Raw genomic sequence first — 17,467 nt, 5'->3', positions numbered from 1 at the left:
CTTTTTCCCTCTGATGGAGCTGGGATGGAGTCAGCAAGCCTGATGTCAGTAAATCAACACGCTGAATGTTGTTGCTGTAAAGTCGTGATGACGGTGTTAATGATGTAATGTTAACTTCAGGGCCACACACACAGGAGATACAGGGGGAGGTGTCGGCACACAAACTGATGGATTAAGACTCGACTGTGCAAACAGTTGTATTTGTGTTCTTTGATTTAATGGCTCACACTTCAGCATGGGAAATGATGGTAATGTGTTCAGAAAGAGGAAACTCCTCCACTAATGAAGAATCCTGCTGAGAAACTTGCTCTGATGTGTTTGACTTCTGGGTGTGTGCCGCTTTGTGGACTGTTTAGTGTACCACGTTTCCATACGTACTTGTTTGACATTGTAGTCATCACGTTCATCATCATTGACTAGTTTCTGCTTCCACCTCATTGTGGATGTTACATGAAGTCAACACACACCATTTTACATTATTCCTGAAACTAGTTGAATTTATATAATATCTTACCACAGCAATGGTAATATAAAACTAAATGTCAACAAACAGTGACTTACTGTGAGAAACACACACCTGCTACATACATGTGTACTCGAAATATGCCTGCAGAGTTGGTTTCAATTTTAGTGTATGCTATGACATGTCATCATAAACCCAATGAAACCATTTCAAAACTCTCCACCAAAATGTTTATACATGTAGACGGCTTTCTGTACCTGAAATAGTCTTTTTTCTTAATCATTGTTGCTGTTCTGTTGTTTCTATTAAACACACAGTGTTTTCCTTTTTCGCCCAGTGGATGTGTCCACATATTCAAAGTGTATACAGTATAGGACAGACTTATTAAATACAAAATTGCATATGTATTGTTTCTAAATACGCTGTGTCAAAATGTTCGTGGTAGCAGCACTATAAATATATACATGTATATAATGTATATATATAGTATGAGTAGTATCTCATAACATAGGAATACATATAAAGAGGCTATTCGGATATTTAAAAATGACCAATTTGAAGCTGACAACATGTGAAAAATGGTGAGAAGTTTCACATTTTTCTCACTTTGTCACCTTTTGGATTTGAGTTAACACTGTGTGTGGGCTGTCGGGGCCGTTGTTTAACATTTTTGCGTTTGTAAAAGATTACTGTGTTCTTTTGTGTACGGTACACATGCATGTATGTGGAGCAGCTGTGGTGACAAGCAGGAAAGCAGGACAGTAAACTGATTCAAGTGAAAGTTTAACAACTTTTTATTGACTGGTCCTCACTTCCATTCAAACATCCGTCTGGTCCCGACTTCTCCTTTGTTTCTCAGTGTTGGCTTTAGTTTGGTTTCCGCTTGTTCCACTGTTGCACTTTTTCATTGAAATACATTGCATCATGTCCGTATTCAGACACATGAAATGGCATTATCCCACCTCCTTCACTCTGTCCATGCAAAAGCAGTCTAAACTGTGACGTGGACCAGCAGTTAATCCTCTTTCCCGTTTTGGAGCCAGTGGCGGGAACCGCAGAGGAGCTGGCCACAGAGATACGACTGCGAGACGCTCTAGACACAAAGCTAGCTGTGTGTATGTGTGTGTTTGAGGGTCTGCACAATAAAAGAGTTTGTCCGTGTCATTTAGAGAGTGCGAGGGTATGATCGTGAGTGTGTTTGAGTCTCTTTTCTTGTTTATCTGCCTTCTAAATACATTGAAAAAGCCTGAGTGTGGGTTTATACCAGACTGAAGGTGTTTTTCTGTGTGTGTGTGTGTGTGTGAGTGTGTGTGTGTGTGTGTGTGTGTGTGTGTGCACTCCATGCCTCCCACCTCATCTGTCAGCGTAACTTCACCTTTGTGGAGCGTGTTCTCAAACACTCCCACAACACCCTGTTATCTTAGCTTCGGTTTGCGTCATGAATGAGACAAACGCCCGTGTGCATGATGGTGTTTGTGTGCTTTAAGTTGGGGGTCCTGGCAGGTTTGTCATGCTGTCTGGACTCGTAAACCCTGCTTTCTCTGGGAAATGGGTCCAATGTGATTATCCCAGAAGCTGTTATGTAGCCACCTAGTGTGGGACGAGGAACTAAGACCTCAGAAGAATAAATGGCATGTTTCTAACGGTATTGTGTTGCGTGGTCAACTGCAGGAAGCGCTGGGTCTTTTGTTTTTCCTCAGTTGAGGAATAGCTGTAGTGTGGCAGCCCTGAAGATAAATTAGTGAATGAAAAAGATGAGACAACACGGCATCTGTACACTGTAGGAGATCTCCTATAGTGTAACCTCACATCCACTGCCAAGGTTCGGTGCAATGTATGATGTAGTGTGTCCGGTAATGTATGTGCCATCACAACCGTTAAACCTGGTTTTTTTAACTGTAGTTATGTTGTGTTTACCACCTTACTGGATAACCTTAATCACACCTTAAGCATAGCTGATTCTCCATGCTGGGCAGTTAAAGTAAAACTCCACCAAAGATCTTATGTGTTGGGTTTGACGTATTTGCCCCCATTAGCTGTGGATGGAGGCTGTTTAGTTTCCTTTTTAGTTTCCTAGTTAAATGGCAGAAAGTTTCCAGGGCAAAAAACAAGCAAAGAAAACAACTTATTTTCAGACTCTGTGGTCAGTGTGCTCCAGACACTCATATCTTTTCCAGCATATGGATAAATACACAGCTGGTTGCATGATTTTCAGTGTTACCAAAATAATGCCTGGAATTTGATTGCTTTAGCATGAAGATGGACACTTTCTGGCGCTTCTATAAACATTTCATGCAGCATTGTTTGAAAAACTTGTCCTATCTTGGCCTTCATTTGGACAGAAGGTTTTGTATTCTTTCTACTACTGAAGTGAATTCCTGCAGGTTTAGCATTCTTTAAATTAGAAGTTGCAATAGTGTCAGATGTTGGTTTGTGCATATTTGGCTTCTCACTGGTGATTCTGACAAAATTTACAGTCAAAAACATGAAAAAGACAGATATAAATGCACTGAAATGAACTAATTGGCTTTACCTTGATGTGAACCCTAAAATAATTGTGACAGTGAAAAATTTCCGTGCTTTAATTGTACAAACCTTGCAATATCCACTTCTTGAAACTTTGTATTTATAATGGAAAAAAGTAAAATGGTTCTTCAGACGCAATGTATGTATAGACTGGAATGTGAAGATACTTCTGAAAAAATAATCTTATTTATTAGCATTTTCTACAGTGCTATATTTAGTAATATCAGCTGATCAGGTTTTTGACTCTCTGAGCTGCTTCAGTACAACCAAAAAGAGATGTTTAACTGCTCTCGCTTTAATTTGTCCTGTGCTTAATTGGTCCCTTATGGTCTACTGCTGTCTTTCTTAGAAAAGACATACTGTCTATCGACCTAAGCCTAAAGCTTTACAGCCTTCATCATTACTCCGTCTCGGAGAACACTGAGCAGCCGAGCTGTCATAGATTGCACAATTAGATAATTTGATGATGTACTAATCCAGCCCTGGCATGTCCACTTCCTTCTTAACTCAGCCAGCAGACATTAGTGTGATTAGCATGTGGCATCATGGGCTGACAATATGTTCTGAAGACCACAAAATTCCTCTCTGTCTCTCCCACACACACCTACTCGGAGTTTCCCACGTGCTGCACAGATCCAGCCACCGGTTGCTCAACACTGTCTCTTTCCTCCTGAAGCGTCGGCTGCATGCGACCCTCCACAGACGATATCAGGGTAATTGACAGTGACTGGAAATATGCAGCATCATTGAGCCCCGACCCGTGTGACTAACAGGGTTAGGGCCTTCCCCCCTTTGAGACCGACCCCTCCTACGAAGCCATCAGTGATATTCAATTTGTGTTAAAGCTCCCTTTGAGGGGCCCCCAGGGGCCCGATTTGATTAACATACTTTATGGAGAGCCCTTGGATGTGGCTGGGAGTGCTTCGGGCTCTGTATTAATAATAGTCAGAGCCCATTATGGCTGACTCTGTGACGACAGTGACAGTGAGGCCTGACAGTGGTCTATGAAGGCCTCTGTTGCGCAGCAGAGAAGTGACTGGTGTTCAATGGGACGGAGATTCCTGATTTTTGCGAGGCTTCGGTGTGATTGTGCACTTTCATTGACGGCCCTGGCCATGCTAACTTGAAGCTAATCAGAAGTGATTCATGTAAGCGAGTCACAATGAAGCAGTGGATTGAATTTGTTTCATCTACGGTTCTCCCCATCACTTATCAGCGGAATGAAACCGCCCTGCAAATAAATGGAGGGTAAACAATAGACACTGTTTGTAAGGGCACTTTTCCCACAGTCCTGTCTGTCATGAAAATGGACACACACTGACACAAGGACAAAGCGACAGACAGACACACACTCGAGCCCGACTTCCGAGATTGTCTACAGTAAGGGCATTCCTGCGCTCCACACGCCTCGATCATTGTCTGCTGCAGCCGTGCAGCAAACAAAAGAGGCGTCCTTTCTGCCTCCTCTGCCTCAGTGCCACAGAGCAGTAAAATGTAGCCATGTTACCCCATAAATGAGGCTCCTCTCCCCTCAGTTTTTATAGCTGGTTGATGGAATCTATATGTATGAGGAGCCCTTTTCACTGTCTCCTGTTAAACCCCTCAAAGTTCTTCAATAAATGCTTCCATGACTCAGTTTATTTCAATGGGCTGGCACAAAGGAGAGTCCCCTGTAAATCAGTGCTTTTGTTTAAGAAAAAAAAAACTCTCCAATATCATTCAGCGGCGGTGACTCTTGTGATACTTGTGCTGAAACTGTAAGACCTATAGAAACCTATAAGATAACCCCTTTTCTCTGTGTTTTTAATTTCCCTCAAACGAAGACAGACATATAAGAAGCCTCTGAAAGGAGGCTGTATAGGTTCTCATATACAGGGCAGTGAGGGAGAAATTGGCAAAAGCTTAAGTTTCGCCCTGGGCCCGTAATGGTTTGAAAGAATGTAAAGCCCATGACAAAAGCGACTATGAGGAGAAACAGAGAACAGGTGGTCATCGTTGCATCTCCCAGCCTCGAGCCCACGGACATGAAATCGGCTGAGGGGGTTTAGATTTCAGTGATAAAGACCCCGAGGTTTGTTTGCGCTTTATGTCTGCAGAGATGTGTGAAAAGATGCCGGACCTCTAACCCCCTCTCAAAGTCTCCCACCAGCCTTGGGGCTGAGAATAAGAAGTTACGGATTCCAGCGCACAGGAAATCATCCGTCGGCGCTCATTTGGGAAGGACAGATTGGACATGTGGGTGGATGAGGCCTTGACTTCTGTTCTGTAGTGTTTCTGCAGATCTGAAGGCTGTGCTCGGGAGGAGATGAATAAACAATCAGGACCAGTGGTGTGGAGTTGAAACGGAAGAAAAATACATGATTAAATGAAACTTTATCTTAATCATAGTCATGGAAGAGTAATTCTCTGACCGAGCAGTAAGATATGCAAGTAGAGACTGTTGTTGTGTTTGCTGCAGAATTAGAGGACATTAGACACAGAGAGAATATTTCTGACACACCTTATATACAGTATGAATAGTCAAGATCAACGACTAATACAGATTCTCATCTCAAACAGTGATGTAAAACAGATAAATCACTTGGTTGTGTTTGTAATTTTAGTGAAATGCATGAAGCAGCTGAATGGAGAAGTGATTACAGTCTAATACCTGCATGTACAGGCTGAGACGAGCTGGCAGCCCAGGGGGGTGTAGAGTGTTTAACTAACTGTGTGTGTGTGTTTGACTTTCAGTCTGTTTGTGTGTGTAACCATGTGTGTCCTCTCCTTATCTATTCCTATCAGTGTGTGTGTGTGTGTGTGTGTGTGTGTGTGTGTGTGTGTGTGTGTGTGTGTGTGTGTGTGTGTGTGTGTGTGTGTGTGAGAGAGAGAGAGAGAGAGTGCATGATGCGTGTGGTTTAGAGTTGTTGTAACCATAGGAGCATGATGACAGACGCGCAAAGGAGAGAGCAGGCTGGGTAATCGGGCAGCAGGCAGACCTTCAGGTGTGTGATTAAGCCGAGGTGGGGTGGAGAGGATGCAGCGGAGCATATGTGAATGTTATGGTTGTGTGTGTGTGTGTGTGTGTGTGTGTGTATAGTCGAGTTCTGCTTGGATGAGCTTGAAGAATGCCCATGCGGATCCTGGCGGGGGGAAAGAAGGAGCTCCTTTCATCACGTGTAGCTCAATGCCCCCCAGACCCCACCCCAATTTTTCCTGCTCCATCTTCCAATGACCCAGCAAACACCACCCCCCTACCCCCGTCTCCATTTTCTCTTTCTCCTGCGCACTTCCTTCCTTTAAAACATTTTAGAAAAGAAATTGGACGCATGCTTTCCAGTTCATTCACAGTCTGCCTCATCCTCCTTTTTTCCTTCTACCTCCTCCTCCTCTCTAACCCTTCCCTCCCTCCTCTGTAGCGTGGGAGCTGTCAGTGGCGTTTGCTCTGACACACACTCAGAGCTCCGGCAGCGAGCAGGTCCCTCCGCTTTAAAGGGCAGCAGCTAATTAGCTATAATGGCTTCCATTTTGTCCTGGCCTTGCGTCATGCCTTTGATGCCGTGATTGGGAGCGCCCAGGGGGGAATACCAGACAATTTTCCATGTCTGATTTGTTTGAAGGGGGAGGTGGGTGTGATAACAATGATGTCAGGGCAAAAGAGAAGCCATGTTTTGCCACTTAGTGAAATGGACTTTGTCCTTATATCCTTGAAGTAGCCTTGGTAATTACTTCTAATGCAGTGATGGGGAATTTGTTTCCATTTCTGCTGTATAGGAGTTGGGTGAAGCTGTGTGAGGCTGCAAATAAGGTGTGATGGTACAAGAACCAATGTAGTTCTTACATATTTTGCTGCTTTGATCTGATTTTTAAACCTCTGCGGCTGTCATGGCCAAGACATTATGTTTTTCAATTTTTCTCTCCCATTCATATGAATGCTTTGTAGGAATTTCTTCAAATTTGGCACAAGCATTCGGACTAAAGTATGAACTGTTTGTATTTTACTGATCAAACATTAAGGTTACTGTGACCTCACAAAACATGTTTTTGGCAACAAGTCAACAACCCTAACCCTAACTACAAGTGACTAAACTTCACACAACCATCGAACAGATTAAAGTGAAGTGAATAAAGTCATGACATTTTATACCCAAAAGGTCAAAGGCCACCTTCACTGAGACCTCATAATGTTCTGCAAAAACCACGTTCCTGGACATTATTTAACACCATGGCTCAGGGACAGAGTGAGAGATGAGTGTAAACTCCAATTTGACTGCTTGGCCAAGGCTTAAAATCATGAGGTGGTAATTCAAGTCATTTTAAAACTTGAAACTACTGTTCTAAAAGTCCTTGCAGAGAATTTGCGCATGAATGTTTTGATGGTTTATTACACTGCTGGCCTTCCGGACTGCTTTGAACACAGAGAGACGTAATGTTTTTTGAGGATGAGGTTTGCATGTTCTTGAATGTGTTTACTTGGAGGAAATTTTCCTCCTCCTGGGATCAAAAATTCCTTCACGACCCACTTGGGGCCATCCTTCAGGGTGAGAGCCGACATCTGTACTACCCTCTGTAACCTCCACTTAAACCCTGAAACTGTCCCTTGCTGTCGCCTCGCTGCTTTCAAAGTTCCCCATGGATCATGTTGACTAGTGAACTATAGAGGCAGAACCCTTTGAACCTTCTCAGCAACACACAGAAAAAGACAAATAGACACAAACACAAAAATTCACACACCGCTGAGGCACTAATGGTGCTTGAAGCCTTGTGCAGCTCAGCTCTCCCTGGGAGCAAGCGCGAGATGAAGGGAAGAGGAGGCGGGGAGCGTCAGGTTCCCCCCCTCAGCATCTTTAAAATAGGTTTATCTCTGCCAGGGAGGTGTCTCTTTGTGTCGCCACGCCAGGGGCTGAAGAGGGAGAGGATGCAGGCAGCCAGGGTGGAGAGACAAGAACAGGCAGCGAGGGAGAAGAAAAAGCGTGATGGAGGATGGAGGGGGAGGCGAGCTTTCACTGGGATGGGACCACCTGCGTCGCCTCCTTTGCTGGGAGATTATGCGGGCACACAAAGCGGTGCTGGGAGGAGGGCAGGGGCACTGGGGGAGCTCTGCATCAGGAGAGTGAGCAGCGTGGAAAGTGGAGCTGGCATGTGTGCCAGGGGTCTGCCACATACTGTACCACCTCCCCACAACTGTCTCCCACAGGCTTCTGTCTCTCAAGATACTCCGTTTCCCACCTTGTCCTCCCTCTGCCCCTCTTGCCTGTCTTCTCTTCAGTAGATAAAACAATAAAGCAGCATCAGATGTAGATATATCACATATTTACTCTTGAGTTTGACCACTGCCCACTCAGAAGCTTTAACAACTGCCAAGTTGTATCTGTGTAAAATATATAGATAAGGAAATAGAGATTTCTGGAAAGTGTTGAATTTGATGAAAAAAGGAGCTGTCAGATCAGTTTAGATTTTTTTTTAATTCAAAATGGAAACCTACATCAGCATACAATTAGTTTGTGTTACATAAACTGCAGTAGTTACACTTCTTGACCAAAATGAGCCACCAGATGCACTGAAAAACACAGTTTGGTTTCCATGCATCTGTGTTTGGATCTAAATGTGGGGAAAAGTTGTTATTTGTCTTGTCTTCTTATTTATCAATATTTGCTGTTTGCATGGATCTTAAAAAGCAGCACATTTCAATATGTACTGTATGTACATAATTATGTGTAAAAGGATGAATTATTGCTATGTGCAGACATCCTGCTAGACTACTTGATTTTGACACCTGTCTGTTGCTGCCACTCTTTTTTCTCATCTTTTTTGTTTTCTCTTTTTGAATCTCTGCGTTAATTTCAGTCTGATTATAACATTTGTGTTTTTTTCATTCAAAGTTTTTCTTTTTGAACCAGAATCTCTTCCAGGTATAATAACTGTTCCCTCAGTGTAATTACTGTAATAGTGGTTTTGGTGTACTGTTCTACCATGCTGACAGAATCGTGCTTTTGTGCACTGTAATGTTTCTTTTACAAGTTAACTTTGATCCAAACTGCAATAATCTGGATTATGGAGAAAACAGACATACAATCATGCTGCCAGGCAGAACAGAAAACCCACAATGCATTCTCAGATTGAAACCTTGGTTACTTTGGTGGTTATTTTCCCACTTATGTCTGTTAAATTAATTAGTTACTGTCGTTATCATGTTTTACCAAAACAAGGAAACTGCACTGTCAGCAAAACCTTTAACTGAGGTCTTTCCCACAGGCTTTGTGAGATTCGTCTTTCAATGTCTTTCCTCGTAGAACAGCAGTTCATCCATCACTGTACTGTATGTTGTGGTTAAACCCCTCTGATCCCTCCTCTCTGTCATGGACGGTCCCACAGCTGTGAGGCTGGACGTGGGCTCAATGATTGGCCAGTCCTCATTGTTTCAGCCACTGTCATTGGTTAAGATTAATAGCCATCTCTGGTTAATTATTCCAGATCTGGGTATTGGGCTGTGGATGAACCTCAGCTAACCCCTGACTCCTCCATCATCGTACAATGACTTCATTTGGACTTCCCCATTCACTGCAGCCAGCCCTTAAATCTAATAATTGCGGAGTTCCTTTTGTCTTTTCGCTGATGCGGGCTATTAGTGGAGCAGCGAGAGCATCTTCGGCCGGGTCTGGGTCACGCCAGTTTTGACGAAGCTGTTCTGTAAAAGTCTGCCCCCCGTCTTGTCATCCTTCTTTCCATTTCTAAGAGTTCCCAGAGGAAGCTGCAGACCTCAGCAAATTCTCAGCCCAAGGTGAAGAAGGAAACAGAAGAGAGCGAGAGAACAGAGGAGGACCGACCACAGAGGCAACCTGTGCTTCTCAAGGTCCGCCTGAATGGGGTTTTTTAGGTATTCATTGTGGCCCTCTCTTTCACCCGCTCTCTATTCTTCAAAGTGCTGTCGGAGCCCTGGCTTGGCGTGGGTCTAAGCTTGCGTGCTTCCCAGCAAGGGCTCTGCGGGCCACACTGACGTTCTAATCATAACCCTTTGGCAGTAGCTTTGTGTGCAGCGTTGGGGGAACTGAGGACTGGCATCCTGCCGCTCGCTGTCCCTTTGTGCACTGGAAGGTGCCGCAGCCAGGATTAAAGCCAGCTACAATAGAGGTCGCCCCAAAAATCTATCCCTTTCACTCTCTGCTGTTGTGACTGTGGGGACAAACGGGTGGTAACAGGGTGAGGAGGTTTTGTTTATTTGTGTTTCAACACATTACATGCAAAACATTCATACATTTTAGTGCCCAGGCCAACATACAGAAGGTGATCTGTTCAGCGCTGAATGCTTACAGTGTGCACACATATGAGGGTATGCATGCATGTAGTATAACACCAGTCTTTAATTTTCTTCTCAGTTTGACAGCTTAACCAAAATAAAGGCTGATTTATATCGAGGCTAAAAAGTGCTACCAGACTAATTCAGTACTAACAGCCACGTTTCCATGGTAACACTCGGTGACACCTGCTGACCAGTGGCAACAATAAAAAAAGAGGAAAGCAGGGATTATGATTTGTGGTTTCTTAACAGTGTTGAACATGAGCAATGAGAAAGAGTAAAGTGTTCAAGAAAAAACATCCAGAATGACAGATGAGTCAGCAGAACTGAAACCTGCCACATCAACTCTCTGAACCTCAAAACCTTCAGGCAGGTTTGAATGTTATCTCCAAAGAAAGTCGCCAAAGCCGCACACCACTAAAAACAGACAAAATCCTCATCAACAGTCCTTGAATTACTCATCTGTGACATGCTGTTCCACTGAAAACCTAAAATGTTAAAATTGTGATATTTCAGTAAGATTATTTTATTCTGCACACATCCTCCCCCAAAAATCATTTATGTTCACCAGATTGTGTAAAAAAACTGAAAATGCTGCGCTCCTTCGTAAAACTGTGAAGCCATTTGTAGCTAAGCTGCAACCAACAGTAACATCAGTAAACATCTAGGACTTTTTGACTAAAATGGGCTGAACTGCAGGCTGTGTTGACACAGAGTAGATAGGAGACAAGTTCAGAAACAAATTTCTATTCAGTACTGGTAACACCTGTGGGTACATGTTTAAATACAGATTTTTTTTCTAATTTTGTAAAACAAAAATAATCGAAGAAATGAAACTTTTTTTAATGATTTTTGGCATAATAACTGTTTGGACACATTTTTTGACTTCTGTCTACTTCTAGCCACTGTTGTGCTGTTCCATAGAGGTGCAGGACTTTATATTGTAGTTAAAAATGAGCCTACATTGAGTCAAAATCTGCAACACAAGCAACAAAACTGCCCGGAAACTGCTTGGTGTTCACAGGTCATTGCATTTCATGTCTGCTACACCTCTGCACTGCACTGAGATTTTACACTATGTGAGTTTTTTGTTTGCATATTTTATTGCTCCACTCCTCACTGATTTTTTAGCAAAAATGTCCTTGCAATTTTTCCTCCAGAAAAATACGTTTTTCTGCTAAAATGAAGGGAGATGACTGGAGTGATGCAGTGACAGAATGAATTTGGGATCCATCGGACACCTCCATGGTGGTACTGGATGATAGATAAGAATTTAAACATTTAAAGTGCTTGAAACATATGAACCGTATTGTATGGACAGTAGTACAGTCTTTAAAGGAAATACATTCACAAGTTACCACAGGCACAGCTGTATACTTATGAAAATGCACAAGCAGCTGAATATAGCTGAGTTAAAGCAATAATGTCAGAAGTATTCAATACACTTACATATCTGTGTTACACTGTCACCTTAATGCTGATATGAAGTTGTGAAAACTTTTATATTCTCTGTACAGAATCTTGCAGATAATCGCCTTAATGTGGCATTACATTGCAGTGACACTGACTAATTTCTGCTTCTGCGCAGCAGCTTCAGACTGCCAAGTGAATAAAAGCACCAGAGAATGCCTCTGTTCTCCACCCACGCTGTCTCCACATTCTCTACAGAGACTCTCAGAGGTGTCATAAAAAGTAAAAGGTGAAACAGCCCATGATGACATTATTACGTTTGCGATAGTCAAACTATTCACTAGAGAGACAACAAGAAGAGACAGCTCATTTTTGGTGGACATTTTTTTATGTTTATTTTTGTCTATCTCTTCTACATACTGGAAGAAAATAAAATATTAGTTATAATATAACACCACAAAGAAGTCAAAAACTAATCAGAGTTTATCAAAAACACTTTGAGTCATTTTTGACCAAAAAAAGGAGCATTATATTCTAGATAAAGGTGGTATTCATTGTAGAGCTGTTGCATTTTGGTTTCATTATGTTACACAGGCGTTGCGGTTATTGTGTGTAACCTCCACACTTCATTCATTGTTGAAAGATTATCTGTCTCAAAATGTGCACAAGACAGATCACAAAATACTCAGTAAATCAATGTGTGAAAATAAAGCTTTCAATATCTGAATGTAAAAATTTCAGGAACTAAAAATAGCACAATTTATTCACTTTGCATTTTTAAATCTAATGTTCTAATGGCTTTTTAGAAGTAGTCACACTGTATGTTCAAGTGTTTTCTTTACTCCCAGGAAACCATTTCAACTTTGAGCAGAAGTTAAAACATCACTGACTTTGGAAGTTTTTCACTCATGTGCAATGACATGAAATCTGTGCACATAATGAGACATAAGTCAGTTGTCTTCATAGTTTGTCCCAGTTTTCTAACTGCTCTGCAGCGAGGCGTGTGTGCAGCAGTTTCCCCTGTGACACCGACAGTGTGTGATGGTAATGATGACCCCGAGGATGAGCCCACATTCCTCTCCCCAGCACGCTCCCTCTCTCTCACATCTCTACCATGCAGACCCCCAGCTGTCATGTAATAAATGTTCAGCGCCATAATCAATTTGCAATGCTTGGGGAGCATCTCTCTTGATTTAGCCTGTAAAAAGAGGGAAAGAGAGAGAGAAAGGGATGAGGCAGAACACAGAAGACAAGAAGGGTTCCTGTGAATGTGGTGAGAGCGTGAGGCGAAGAAGAGGGAACCAGGGGGGTCTATTAGAGAAAAGACTTCCTGTGGCGTAAATAGTATTCATGGATGACAGAGTGGTCATGGAGGATAGACGAGGGTCTTCTTCTCTGTGGACTTCGAGTTGACTCATTCTTTGCCTGGCTTTTCTTCATGACGTGGCTCGCCGAGGGGCTCCTTTGTGCCTTAGCAGCAGGTAGCAATGGAGTGGCAGGTCAACTCTTGGGCCAGCACAGCTACCCCGTTCTCCCACTGACCCCTGCTGAGTGTTTTTCTGTGCAAAGTGAAAGTGTAATATTGTGTGCGGGTGTGGGATGTAGGAGAGGAGACTTCACAGAAAACCACAATTTAAAAACCCAGATACCTGTAGCACATGTTCTTCATTTGGTCCAGGTTTTAAAACATTTTAGTCTGTTTTTTTTTTTTTTTTTTGATCTGGTGCACTTATTTCAGGTTAGTAAGATTTTATTTGAGTTTTTTGTTAAATAAGGAAAAGAGGAAAACAATAGTTACCTCCACCGCACATCTTTAACCACAGCAGCCACAGCTTTCACGTTATAGGTTCTCTAACTGATTTGATGCTTTTCATCCCAGACAGTTTTCTTTCTCTCCCCATGGTAACTCGAACAGTTTTCCCAGTAGGTGGTTCACTCAGCCACGGGGCTGCAGAATGGAGTTGCCCACATAGCAGGCAGCCTAATCGAATAACTGCCTCAGCATGGCGCCCAGCGTGAGTGTTGTCCCCAGAGGGGAGCTTGACCGGAGACTGCAGGTACCTTTCATTGCCGCCTGGCAGGTCGGCTCCTCTCCCTAGAGTCCTGCTGCTAGAAATTTGTCGGCCCCCTCCAGCTTTCTTTCTAGGAGTGTCATCTGTGGGGCCCCTGATGGGAGATTTGTTGATATGATAACTCGATTAGACTACAGGATGGATGACGTGGTGGCAGCAGGCCGGTCAGATGCACACAGGGAGGTGGTGACTCTCCTCCTTAACCTCTCCTCAGGAGCCTGGTGCTCAGCACCTGCCCTCGGCTAATCAGCCTCCCTGCCCAGGATGGAGGCTGCAGGAAAGGTTGAGGTCAGGGCCTGTTAGATGTGAGGGATGGTGCAACTCAATGTTGGCCTGCAGCTTCTTAGCCTGAGGATGTTCCGGATACTTTCATTTTGTTATTGGCTGGAATGTCACCCAGGAGCACCACACAGGGAAGGCATCTGAAAAATCCAAAGTGCCTCTCACTGTGTTGTCTATTGAAAAATCCCCAACAGAAGAGGCAGTCGTTCAGTTAACTTTCTGTTTAGGTCTGTTGTGTAAGTTGTTGTAATTATTCATGTACAGAGGTAGGGCTTTGTGATTTTATTATCACTGATATGTGACAGGGTGCCCAGTTTCTAACTGAGCTCGTCATTTGAGGAATGTACAATAATTAGATGTAAAAATTATAAGCTCCGCCGCTTATAATTCCAGCTCACCACACAGGAGCTTTGTGAGATTTTTCAACATGTCATCTCTCTACAATGCAACTCCACTTCAGCTACATTACACAGCTGAAATCAGCAGGTATTAAAATTCTCAAGGGTTTCATTAGCTGGGCTAGCAGAGGCCATAAAGCTTTCCTCACAGGTTTTCACCACTGTTAGGACAGCCAAAGACACTTCCAGATGCACAATACCTTCTCTGTATCTCCTCCAGGTTATTTGCTGCACGGTGCACTGGGGCCACTCAAGTCAATTAAGTTCACATCTCCACTTTGGCCAAACAAGGGATTGTGGCGAAATGAGGAGCGCTAAAGACCAACAGGAGCCTCCCCTTCCCAGCCCGGGCATTGAGGAGCAGCAAAAAGGACACCAAACAAAGGGCGGCCCCTCTGTGTCTCAATGACTCCTCTCTTTGTTGCCTTCTTGGGCCCCATAAAGGAAGAGGGACGCTCTTGTTTGCCCAGGAGGTGGTTTAATGGCCCCTGGTAGAACAATGGCACCACATTCAAACCATCCAGAGGGGCTCATTATATGAGACCATCCCAAAACGCAGGGTCCCTGGACGTTCCCACTGGAGCACCGGGTGAATGGTCCTGATGGGCGGGGCGGGCCAGGGAGGCCATACAGGGGGGAGAATGGAGACCATTGAGGTGACAAGCAGGTTCCATCTGCCCCCAGTGCCTCCTCACCTTGCATCACGACAGCGAGGGGCCTCTTGGTGCACAAAGGGCAAATTTAGTGTGTCGAGGTGGTTTAAAACACTCACTTTAGAAAAGACCATTGAAGGAAATATCAACACTGTAGACCAGGGAATGGTGCATTCAGCCTCTGCTGCCCCCTTCCCATTGACAGAGTTCCTTTTCCTTTCAGTCCTTTTCTCCTTTTAGCTCCATTCAAGGCCCACTTCTCTCATCTCCCGAGCTCTTCAGTCCAGGCCATTTTTCCCATACCTTGCAAAGGGGCGGATGACAAGAATTAAGTTAGTTCTGGCCCGGCCCAAAGGTTTTGTCCTCTCTGAGTTGTGGCAGGTAACTGTGGCCATGATGAAATGGATCATCAATCACCAGCCAATCCTCTCTGGTGATGTGACACTAGCTCCAAACCCCAAAGGTCAGCAGATGTCAGTACGAGATACTGTTTTGGCAAAACATATCTCAATATTCATCGAGATGTGACTGTTGGTGTCGTTTGTGCTTTTCCAACATTGGTGTGATGGTGTGTAAACATTGTGCCGAGATGAGAACCAAAACTTTTTGTTTCTTTCTAGTTATGTCAAAATTCCAGTCGATTTTGAGTCCTTCGTCTTCAGACATTGCGCCACATGTAACTCACATCGAAGTCAATGTCTATACTTTAATCATAGAGATGTAGATGAGCAATTAAATTCCAATCTGCAGTCAACATAAATACATGAATTTTTTATCAAACAGAACAGTCACATTTGCTTTTGGTGAACAAAAATCTCCCATAAGCCAACCTCTGAGTTATAATTACAATAGAAAGTCTGATTTAATAGATAACAGATGGCGTTTGCACATATTCACACACAGAAGCTTTGTAGTCCAACAGTTCTGTTTTAACCGAACCACTTGGCGGCAGTAAATAAGTAAAGGTATACAGTACTTTTTACAAACATACCCTGATGATAGTTAATTAGTTTTCTTTATTTGCTCAGATTTTCCAAAACTTCTGACCCTCTAGTTACAATTGTACATCTGCCAGACTGTGTCTGTCTAGTTTTATACAGTGATGGGAAGTGAAGTTGTTTGGAAAGGGGAAAAAAAACTTGATGAAAGACAGATTCTTTGTTTAAAACTGACTGTGAATGACCACCTTTAAAAATCATCCTTTTAAAGTCTGTATAAAAGTAAGTTAACTTGTAATGACTAAAATTGTATCTGATTTGTTGAACTAAAGGATGATTATGGAGTATAATTTATATGTTTAAGTTTCTTTCTTTCTCGAAAGAATCTGACTACTTTTACACCTGCTGCTGATATATACTCTTATTTTGAAGATTCAAAACATTATCTGCACGCTTCATGAGTCTGACCTTCTGTGGTTTATTGTTGGCTGCTTTCATTGTTTGTGATGATAATGATATCGTTAGATGTCAAAATTGGTTCAAATGTGTTCCTTTAGAGTTTCTTTCACTGTGAGTTGAAGCACATTATCCAGACTCTCAGCAGAGATGACACCGCTGGCCAGCAGTCGCTTTATCGACTTATATGAAGTCTATTCAGCGTTGATTTTTTTCATGGGCCCTTAACGATGAAAACGATGATTAAGCGCTCTGAAATAATTTCTCAGGACCCTTCAGGTTAAGGCCATGGGAACAGCAGTTGCAAAGGAATCGACACAATCATCCATGTCTAAGAGCATGTCTCTGGGCCTGAGAAACGTTCTGTCTTTGCGGCCTGTCTGAGGGACAAGGCCTTCATGGTCACCACACCACTCCTAGCCTTATAGTCTCCAGGACCGCATCTCCCAGACACCCCACTGTGCAGCTAGCCGCTAGTGCTGGAGCTCCCACTGGGCAGACTCAGCAGGGCGGCGGGCAGCTCCCCAGGGGCCGCATCGGACCTGTTTTGCGCCAGGCTTTTGTGCATGTGTCTCCGTATGTGTGTCTGCACTCTAGAGCGTATATATCTGTACACATAATTAAGAATAAGTATGTTTTTGGTTATCTGTGTATTTTTTTTAGCATTTGGCCCAAGTCTGAGTGGAAGGAAGACATTTTACCACCAGATGCCTTCACTCCCAGAACTCTTAGCGGGAGGCCAGTGAAGCCCCGCTGTGCCACCACAGTAGGAACATACATCTCGCCGCAGGGGAAGGCCATTGGGCGTAATGACGAGACACATCAGTCTTCCTCTCAGCCTGGCCTGACATGCCCAAGTGTCTTGTTCATGGTGGCATATCCGTGGCGAAAGAATGCATATGGTAGGGGTGCTTTATGAAGCCCTGTGGGAACCTGTGTTCACTCTCAGCGGTGGAGAGCATTTAAAGACTGCTCAGCGCAGTCGGTGCCGTT

This window comes from Amphiprion ocellaris, chromosome 2, assembly GCF_022539595.1.
Source record: "Amphiprion ocellaris isolate individual 3 ecotype Okinawa chromosome 2, ASM2253959v1, whole genome shotgun sequence".
Classification (NCBI taxonomy): Eukaryota; Metazoa; Chordata; class Actinopteri; family Pomacentridae; genus Amphiprion; species Amphiprion ocellaris.
Note: the sequence above shows the minus strand (reverse complement) of the source record.